The sequence below is a fragment of the Rhineura floridana genome, chromosome 15 (assembly GCF_030035675.1).
Source record: "Rhineura floridana isolate rRhiFlo1 chromosome 15, rRhiFlo1.hap2, whole genome shotgun sequence".
Classification (NCBI taxonomy): Eukaryota; Metazoa; Chordata; class Lepidosauria; order Squamata; family Rhineuridae; genus Rhineura; species Rhineura floridana.
Genome location: NC_084494.1, coordinates 21437639 through 21447889, shown reverse-complemented (window position 1 = coordinate 21447889; position 10251 = coordinate 21437639). Strand labels below are relative to the sequence as shown.

Sequence of the window (10251 nt, the reverse complement as noted above, 5' to 3'; positions counted from 1 at the left end):
GGGAGCCACAGCTAGTGGCTGGTGTACATGCCCAGGGGTCAGGAGGGATGTCTCCCTCCCAGAATTAATGGAATGTCTCACCTTCCTTTAAGTTTTAATTTGGTTAATTGGAGATGTTTTGTTTCAGATTGGCAATTTGTTATATATTAATAAATATAAATTTTAAACCAATGTTATGTCTCACTAGTCTTCTTTGGGGGGGTGCGGGCAACAGGAAGCTGGATCAGATGGGCCTTTGGCTTGATCCAATCGACTCTTCTTATTATCTTATGATTCTTAAGCAGCAGACAAAAATATTTGTATACAGACTAGATTTTGCCACTATTTGTTTCAGTGCTGTTGCTGACTAGCAATTTTATCTATCTAATCTTATCTGTTGCCTGCAGCCATGCTACCCTGAACATGCCTGATCTCGTCTGATCTCGGAAGTTAAGCAGGGTCAGGCCTGGTTAGTACTTGGATGGGAGACCACTGGGCAATACTGGGTGCCGTAGGCTTAGAGGAAGGCAATGGTAAACCACCTCTGAATACCTCTTACCATAAAAACCCTATGAATATATAAAAAATAGATTCATAGGGTCAGCATAAGTCATAATAAGTCAAAAGAGGAAAAAAGAAAGCTGAAAAACAAAGTCCAGAGGGTCACATCACTCGAAAATGCTTGGAAGTTGTTTAAAAACACTATATTAGAAGCTCAACTGGAGTGCATATCGCAGATCAGAAAAGGTACCGCCAGGGCCAAGAAGATGCCAGCATGGTTAACGAGCAAAGTCAAGGAAGCTCTTAGAGGCAAAAAGTCTTCCTTCAAAAAATGGAAGTCTTGTCCAAATGAAGAAAATAAAAAAGAACACAAACTCTGGCAAAAGAAATGCAAGAAGACAATAAGGGATGCTAAAAAAGAATTTGAGGAGCACATTGCTAAGAACATAAAAACCAACAACAAAAAATTCTATAAATACATTCAAAGCAGGAGACCATCTAGGGAGACGATTGGACCCTTGGATGATAAGGGAGTCAAAGGTGTACTAAAGAACAATAAGGAGATTGCAGAGAAGCTAAATGAATTCTTTGCATCTGTCTTCACAGTGGAAGATATAGGGCAGATCCCTGAACCTGAACTAACATTTGCAGGAAGCGATTCTGAGGAACTGAGACAAATACTGGTAACGAGAGAGGAAGTTCTAAGCTTAATGGACAATATAAAAACTGACAAATCACCGGGCCCGGATGGCATCCACCCGAGAGTTCTCAAAGAACTCAAAGGTGAAATTGCTGATCTGCTAACTAAAATATGTAACTTGTCCCTCAGGTCTTCCTCCGTGCCTGAGGACTGGAAAGTGGCAAATGTAACGCCAATCTTCAAAAAGGGATCCAGAGGGGATCCCGGAAATTACAGGCCAGTTAGCTTAACTTCTGTCCCTGGAAAACTGGTAGAAAGTAGTATTAAAGCTAGATTAACTAAGCACATAGAAGAACAAGCCTTGCTGAAGCAGAGCCAGCATGGCTTCTGCAAGGGAAAGTCCTGTCTCAGTAACCTATTAGAATTCTTTGAGAGCGTCAACAAGCATATAGATAGAGGTGATCCAGTGGACATAGTGTACTTAGACTTTCAAAAAGCGTTTGACAAGGTACCTCACCAAAGGCTTCTGAGGAAGCTTCGCAGTCATGGAATAAGAGGAGAGGTCCTCTTGTGGATAAGAAATTGGTTAAGAAGCAGAAAGCAGAGAGTAGGAATAAATGGACAGTTCTCCCAATGGAGGGCTGTAGAAAGTGGAGTCCCTCAAGGATCAGTATTGGGATCTGTACTTTTCAACTTGTTCATTAATGACCTAGAATTAGGAGTGAGCAGTGAAGTGGCCAAGTTTGCTGACGACACTAAATTGTTCAGGGTTGTTAAAACAAAAAGGGATTGCGAAGAGCTCCAAAAAGACCTCTCCAAACTGAGTGAATGGGCGGAAAAATGGCAAATGCAATTCAATATAAACAAGTGTAAAATTATGCATATTGGAGCAAAAAATCTTAATTTCACATATACGCTCATGGGGTCTGAACTGGCGGTGACCGACCAGGAGAGAGACCTCGGGGTTGTAGTGGACAGCACGATGAAAATGTCGACCCAGTGTGCGGCAGCTGTGAAAAAGGCAAATTCCATGCTAGCGATAATTAGAAAAGGTATTGAAAATAAAACAGCCGATATCATAATGCCATTGTATAAATCTATGGTGCGGCCGCATTTGGAATACTGTGTACAGTTCTGGTCGCCTCATCTCAAAAAGGATATTCTAGAGTTGGAAAAGGTTCAGAAGAGGGCAACCAGAATGATCAAGGGGATGGAGCAACTCCCTTACGAGGCAAGGTTGCAGCATTTGGGGCTTTTTAGTTTAGAGAAAAGGCGGTTCAGAGGAGACATGATAGAAGTGTATAAAATTATGCATGGCATTGAGAAAGTGGATAGAGAAAAGTTCTTCTCCCTCTCTCATCATACTAGAACTCGTGGACATTCAAAGAAGCTGAATGTTGGAAGATTCAGGACAGACAAAAGGAAGTACTTCTTTACTCAGCGCATAGTTAAACTATGGAATTTGCTCCCACAAGATGCAGTAATGGCCACCAGCTTGGACGGCTTTAAAAGAAGATTAGACAAATTCATGGAGGACAGGGCTATCAATGGCTACTAGCCATGATGGCTGTGCTGTGCCACCCTAGTCAGAGGCAGCATGCTTCTGAAAACCAGTTGCCGGAAGCCTCAGGAGGGGAGAGTGTTCTTGCACTCGGGTCCTGCTTGCGGGCTTCCCCCAGGCACCTGGTTGGCCACTGTGAGAACAGGATGCTGGATTAGATGGGCCACTGGCCTGATCCAGCAGGCTCTTCTTATGTTCTTATGTTCTTATGTTCTTATAATCGACTCGAAGGCATGTAACAACAATAATCTTATCTGTTAGATTTTACTCTGGATTTTATTCTTGTTTTCATGTATGCCATGGAGCTCTTCCACAAGATGTGCTTTAAATGGGGTTAGACAAATTCATGCAAGAAATGCAACCAAAGGTGACTTCCGGGAAGGGTGACTTAGCCTGTGCCTGCTTTTGAGACGGGCTCCTGCCTCAAAAGAAGCTTATTCAGATATATCAGTCAGTTTTTTCTTTTTTTTTGACTGATTAAACTTCTCCCGGGTAGGGAGAAACGAAGAGATTAACCTCAAAGCCTATTTTTGTTGGGACGACCAGATCTCATTAATTTATGGGACGAGGTCCAGCCGACGAAGGTGGGACGGATTTTCAACAGCAAGCTCTATCTGTTAAAGCGAACGTTCATCTTATCTTCTAAGAGAGAACGCACTAACAGGCAAGCACCCTTCTTTCTATATTTTTCTTTTACTTAACTTAAATTGTTGCTGTTTAAAAGAGATTTGCCAGATTGATCAGTTTTTGACATCTCACTGGGGAGCCATAACTTCTCTCTGCTACGCACTAATTAATAGCTTATCTCTGTTTTTGTTGCAAAAAGCTGTCCTGGATTTGCATTCTAAAGATATACACAGAAGAGGGATTTCTATTCCAGATTTTTATTTTGAAAAATATTATACTGTTTTGAGACTACTCTCTTTTTGGTCTATTTTATTTTGACGAATCTGTTTCTTGACGATTGCCATTAATTGTTTCGATCCTGGGAACTGCATTTTGTTTACTTAACTATTGGAGAGATAAGGCTGTCTGCTCTGTTTATACTGTGATGTCACCAAGTTTGGAGAATTAACCCAATTGTTGCTGAAATAAGAAGTGGTTTTCCTATATTTTTCTTTTAAAATGGCAATTAAGAAAGTGGCTGAAAATCTGGAAATAACTATGTTTCAGAAAATAATGGATGAGATTGAGATAATGAAAATTGAATTGAGTAAAATGAAGCAGGAGATTAAAGATATAAGGGTCCCTGTGAGAGAGGTGACCCTGGAAGGGGTCCCTGTGAGAGAGGAGACCCCGGAGATTGGAACAGGGGTCCCTGTGAGAGAGGAGACCCTAGAGACTGGAATAGGGGTCCCTGTGAGAGAGGAGATCCCGGAGATTGGAACCAACGTGGAACAGGAACAAGATTTGGAGTCTATGGACTTTAGAAATAAAATCTATTGTTTGGAACTCAATGTTATCTCTGAAGAAATGAATGAAGATTCTAGAGATAAAGTTATCAATGGCATGGATAATCTTCTGGACTGGAATGATGTGATGGAGCCCAATATAGAGAAAATCTATGGAATTAACTGCAGCCATGTGACAATGGAAAAACTTTTAAGAGATGACCCAGTGTATTTTGAAAAAAAGAACAGAGATATGATTTTACAGCAGTATTTCAGCAACCTATTCAGAATGGATGGCAAGAAAATATTTGGGATAGAGGTAATTCCCATCAGACTCTTACTATATGACTATGGCTTTGACAGCAAGATTATTATGGAATACTGATAATGGAAGATTGGATATTGAAATTACTGGACTTAACAAGACTACTGAAGATGGAAGATGGAAAATGGAACTAATAGAGATAATAGAACAATGGCTACTGAAATTATTGAACCTAACAGATTCTGATGTGATGGATTAATTGAAATGTTTATTTTGACTATGGTTATGACAATAAGATTATCATAATTAGTAATGAGATGGATTAATCGATATGCTTATCTGGAAAAAAAAATTGATAGATATATTTCTTAAAGAATTGAAACCTCTCTTTGACTTTTTGTGGAAAGAATAAAGTAATGTTTATGAGATTTGATGATTAAGTAAGATAACTACTGGAGGAAAGTGATTTTATAATATGACTTAAGAGACAGGATTGTTATATATTATAGACTTATAACTGATTTGATCTTTGACAAATGGGAAGTCAATATTTTACTCTTTATTTTTTATTTTTGTTTTTTTTTCTTTTTTTCTTTTTGTTTAACTATTTTTGATTTTGTTTTTTGTCTTTGAATGTTTTATGATTTTGTCTTGTATGTTTTATGAAAATCTGAATAAAAATTATTGAAAAAAAAAAAAAAAAGAAATGCAACCAAAGGTTACTAATCACAATACTCATATTTTGCCTCCAGTACCAGCATGTGTCTGAATACCAGTTTCTGGGGAGCATGAGCAGACATAGGAACATAGGAAGATGCTTTGTAATGAGTCAGACCATTGGTCCATCTAGGTCAGTACTGTCTACATTGACTGGCAGTGGCTCTCCGGAATTTCAGGTAGGAGTCTCTCCTAGCCCTACCTCCAAGCCCTACCTGGATTTGCCAGGGATTGAACCTGGGACCTTCTGCATGCAAGGCAGACACTCTGCCACTGATCTACGGCACTTCCCTGTGTGCTGTTGTGTGCATGTGCTGCCTGTGAGTTTCCCACATAGGTACGTGGTTGGCCACTGTCATAATAGGATGCTGACTAAATAGGTTTTCGGTCTAATTCAGCAGGGCTCTTCTTATGTTCCTAAAGCTGCTTTCGCAAGAGCAAATGGGAAGGGTTGGCCGTCAGCTTTTAAAATCTTTTGGGACTATATCAAAGGGGAAGAGAGAGAGAAAGGGGGAGGAAGAAAGAGAGAGATAGTTTGGCGGTTATAACAAGTTAACCAGTGTAGCAAAACTACAGCGAAATCAATAGATAACAGCTGAACACAGAAATGTTAGGACATAAAGAATTCCCACCTAAGCAGAATTATTAACTGCAATTAACACTTGTTAGCATAGGAGAATGTTGGGTAGCAATTTAACAAGTAAGTTAACAAAAACAGGGCATTGGATGAACTGCAGTTTCTGGTATGTTTCACTCAAAATTTCTTAAATGTTGTAGGTAAGGAAATCAATGTTATATGCTGCTATATTATTATTATTATTATTATTATTAACCCACCCTTCACTCTAAGATCCTAGGGCAGGTCACAGCAATTTAAAATACAACATTAAAAATAGTGTAACACAATAATTACAAAAATAGGGTGAGTCTTAAAATTGAACTCGAGTGTCAAAGGCCAGGGTAAAGAGGTGAATATTCAGCCTTAAAAAAAAACCCTGTATCATTATTAACACTAGGCCACTCAATAGTCAAGAGTTTCTCAAAGTCAGTTTTACATTCTCTAGTGAGATTGGCAAAATGAAACACTAGTATTGTGATTGCCCTGATGAACTCTTGGTGGAGATGAACTGTTATGGGGGGTGTCATTGGAGGAGAGGAGATAAGTAGTTTCAGCAGTATGTACTGGTCCCATCTGAACCTATCCCATCATTAAGTTCTGCATTAGAGGCCATGAGTTAGGTGTCACCACCTTTAGAAGTGGGTGGAGACTGGATATAGGGTCTTTTTAGTGGTGGTGCCTCAATTAGGCAATCCCCCAGAACACTTGACTATAGCCTACTGTGGTTATTTTAATGCCAGACAGAGATGACTTTAATCCCCCAGGTTTCAAATGGATAATTTCTAATATGTCTTGGTTTTATTGTTGCTCTGCTTTATCTGCTGTTCTTGCAACAGGTGAGGAGTTTAAATGATAATGATGTTAACAAATGGGACCTGCAGCAGAATGTTGCAGTGCAGAGTGCTCTTGTTCATGGTTCCAAGGGACCAGAAATACCCTTTTGCTCTACAGCTGTGACTTCCAATTTGCTCCTCAACTAATTCATTGCTGGTTTGATTTTTGGCTCTGAAGGATCCAACAGTCCTAGCTCCTGGCTGCTGTATGAATCTGACTGCCAGCCACAGCCCAACTGTGACATACACAGGTAAATGTATGGGACACATGTGAAAAGGGTGGTTGTTACCTGGTTTCCTATGTGAATGCAGCAGTTATGGCAACATGTTCATCCATCCTTGCGGAAACTGGCCTTGTTGGAACTGTGTTCAGAAAAGGGCACCTGAAATGATCTAGAGGATAGAGTAACTCCCCTATGAGGACAGGTTATGACATTTGGGGCTTTTTAGTTTAGAGAGAAGGCGAGTAAGAGGAGATAGGGCAGAGGTGTATACAATTATGCATGGTGTGGAACAAGTGGACAGAGATATGTTTTTCTCTCTTTCTCATAATACTAGAACCCAGGGACCTCCATGAAGCTGAATGTTGGAAGATTCAGGACAGGCAAGAGGAAATACTTCTTCACACAGTGCACAGTTGAAATCTGGAATTATTTCCCACGAGAGGTAGTGATGGCCATCAACTTGGATGGCTACCAGCCCTATTGACTATTTTCTACTTCCACTGTTGGAGCCAATATGCCTCTAAATGCCAGTTGCTGGGAATCACAAGTGGGGAAAATGCTATTGAGCTCAGATCTTGCTTTCAAGCTTCCTGTAGGCATCTTGTTGGCCACTGTTAGAATAGAATGCTGGACTAGATGGGCCATTGGCCTGATCCAGCACACTCTTTTGTTCTTATGTGTTGCAATGTGTCAGTTTCCCTTTAATGAATAAAAGAATGCCAGCTTTATAATCAAACCATCAAATACTTTAATATCCCACCCCCCATATACATACATCCGCAATTCATCCTCACTGGCTTCACTTTCGCTAGCACTTAAAGGCATGCTGGCATCCCTATACACAGTCGTCCCCCCCCCTCTCCAAAAGGTTCTTCCTATAATCACTTGCACAGCTGCTCCGATTTGTATATGAAGGCACTGCATTTTGTGCATCTAATGTCCTTTGAGAGAAAGAGAATGAACCATTTGGATTGATGAAACCATTATTGCACGGATTGGTGTTTCAGTGCATTGTAATACAGAACATAATCTTTTATTTGATTCCATAGTTAGCAGAAAATCACAGAAATCACTTACAGTTAACTGCAGAAAGAGAGCTGCTGGATAGCACTCCAGTCATTGCACGCACACACACACACACACACACGAGAGAGAGAGAGAGAGAGAGGGAGAGAGAGAGGGAGAGAGAGAGGGGGGAGGGGGACGGGGAGGGGGAGAGGGAGGGGGAGGGGGAGAGGGAGGGGGAGAGGGAGAGGGAGGGGGAGAGGGAGAGGGAGAGAGAGCAACAAAAGCCAGTCATCAGATGGTTTCCAAGTAATATGCCAAGGCATATGCTCCTAATTTTGGTATGCTGAATATGTTTGCTTATTATACTAAATTATGCAGGAAATGTATCTTATAAAAACACAAATATATCAAATTATGTTCATACTTATGCAAAACAAAAGTGAATCAAGAGCAACATAAAGAATATAAATGGCACAGTTTAAATATAATGAGCAATCAAAATGATACAATATATATATTATGTATTCCTTTCTAGCAAATAAAAGGGGGGATGCTTGTCCCACTCACAGGGGTATATTTAAATATTCAAAATAGACCCCTTTAAATTAATGGACTTAAGTTAGTCATGCACCTGTATTTAAATGGACCTTGGTTATTACTCCAAGTATAATGCAGGACATCAGCACAATAGCTGTCTTCTCACTTGAGATTCCCAGCAGCTGATACTCAGAGACATACTGCCTCTGACAATGGAGGTAGAACCTAGCCCTTGTTGCTAGTAGCCACTGATAGCCTTCTCCTCCACAATTTTTTTGTATCTCTTTTAAAGCCGTCCAAGTTGGTGGCTATCAGTGTCAGTACCTTTGTCGGGAGAGGGACAGAGGGAGTGTGACTCTGTTGATTCTCCTTGATCTCTCAGCGGCGTTTGATACCATCGACCATGGTATCCTTCTGGGGAGACTCGCGGAGTTGGGAGTTGGAGGCACTGCTTGGCAGTGGTTCCGCTCCTACTTGGCGGATCGTCACCAGAAGGTAGTACTTGGGGAACATTGCTCAACTCCTTGGACTCTCCATTGTGGAGTCCCTCAGGGGTCGGTTTTGTCCCCCATGCTTTTTAACATCTACATGCAGCCTCTGGGTGCCGTCATCAGGAGTTTTGGAGTGCGTTGCCACCAGTACGCTGATGACACGCAGCTCTATTTCTCCTTTTCATCTTCTACAGGTGAGTCTGTGGATGTGCTGAATCACTGCCTGACCGCGATAATGGACTGGATGAGAGCTAATAAACTGAGACTCAATCCAGACAAGACTGAGACACTGTTGGTGAATGCCTTCCCTGCCCAGATGGTGGATGCTTACCCTGTTCTAGATGGGGTTACACTCCCCTTGAAGGAACAGGTTCGTAGTCTTGGGGTTCTTTTCGATCCTTCCTTGTCTCTGGAGGCGCAAGTGGCCACGGTGGCAAGGAATGCATTCTACCACCTTCGGTTGGTAGCCCAGCTACGCCCCTATCTGGACAGGGATGACCTCGCCTCAGTTGTTCATGCTCTGGTAACTTCTAGGTTGGATTACTGTAATGCGCTCTACGTAGGGCTGCCCTTGAAGACAGTTCGGAAGCTTCAGCTAGTGCAAAACGCAGCAGCCAGACTGCTGACGAGGACCAGCCGGTCAGCGCATATAACACCTGTTCTGGCCTGTTTGCACTGGCTACCTATTTGCTTCCGAGCCAGATTCAAGGTGCTGGTTTTGACCTATAAAGCCTTACACGGCGTGGGACCGCAGTATCTTGTGGAACGCCTCTCCCGCTATGAACCGACCCGGTCACTTCGCTCAGCGTCTAAGGCCCTCCTCCGGGTACCAACCCATCGGGAAGCCCGGAGGACAGTTACTCGATCTAGGGCCTTTTCTGTAGTGGCCCCCGAATTGTGGAATAGCCTCCCCGAAGAAATACGCCTGGCGCCGACGCTTCTATCTTTTCAGCGCCAGGTTAAGACCTGGCTATGCTCCCAGGCATTTTAAAGCGTTTAATGTTACAATTTTAAATCTCTTTGTTTCAGTTTATTTATTGTGATATTTTGTATTTCTGTACTTTTAATCTTTTGTACACCGCCCAGAGAGCTATTTGCTATGGGCGGTTTAAAAATGAAATTAAATAAATAAATAAATAAAAATATCACTGCCTCCAGTGGGAACGAATTCCATTGTTTAACTAAGCGCTGTACCAAGGAGCACTTTGTTTCGTTTGTCCTGAATCTTTCAACATTCAGCTACATTGGATGATCATAATACTGTGAGAACCAAGATCCTCTGTGGCGCAGAGTGGTAAGTGGCGGTAATACAGCCAAAAGTTCTGCTCACGGCCAGAGTTCAATTCCAACAGAAGGAGGAAGTCGAATCTCCGGTAAAAGGGGTCGAGGTCCACTCAGCCTTCCATCCATCCGTGGTCGGTAAAATGAGTACCCGGCATGTGCTGGGGAGTAATGAAAGGCCGGGGAAGGAACTGGCAATCCCAC

The 10251-nt window shown here is 41.8% G+C and overlaps 1 pseudogene; it reads left to right on the top strand.

The window, feature by feature from the left end:
* Nucleotides 1-378: 378 nt before the first annotated feature.
* LOC133371059 (5S ribosomal RNA) lies at nt 379-497 on the top strand (annotated as a pseudogene).
* Nucleotides 498-10251: the final 9754 nt, after the last annotated feature.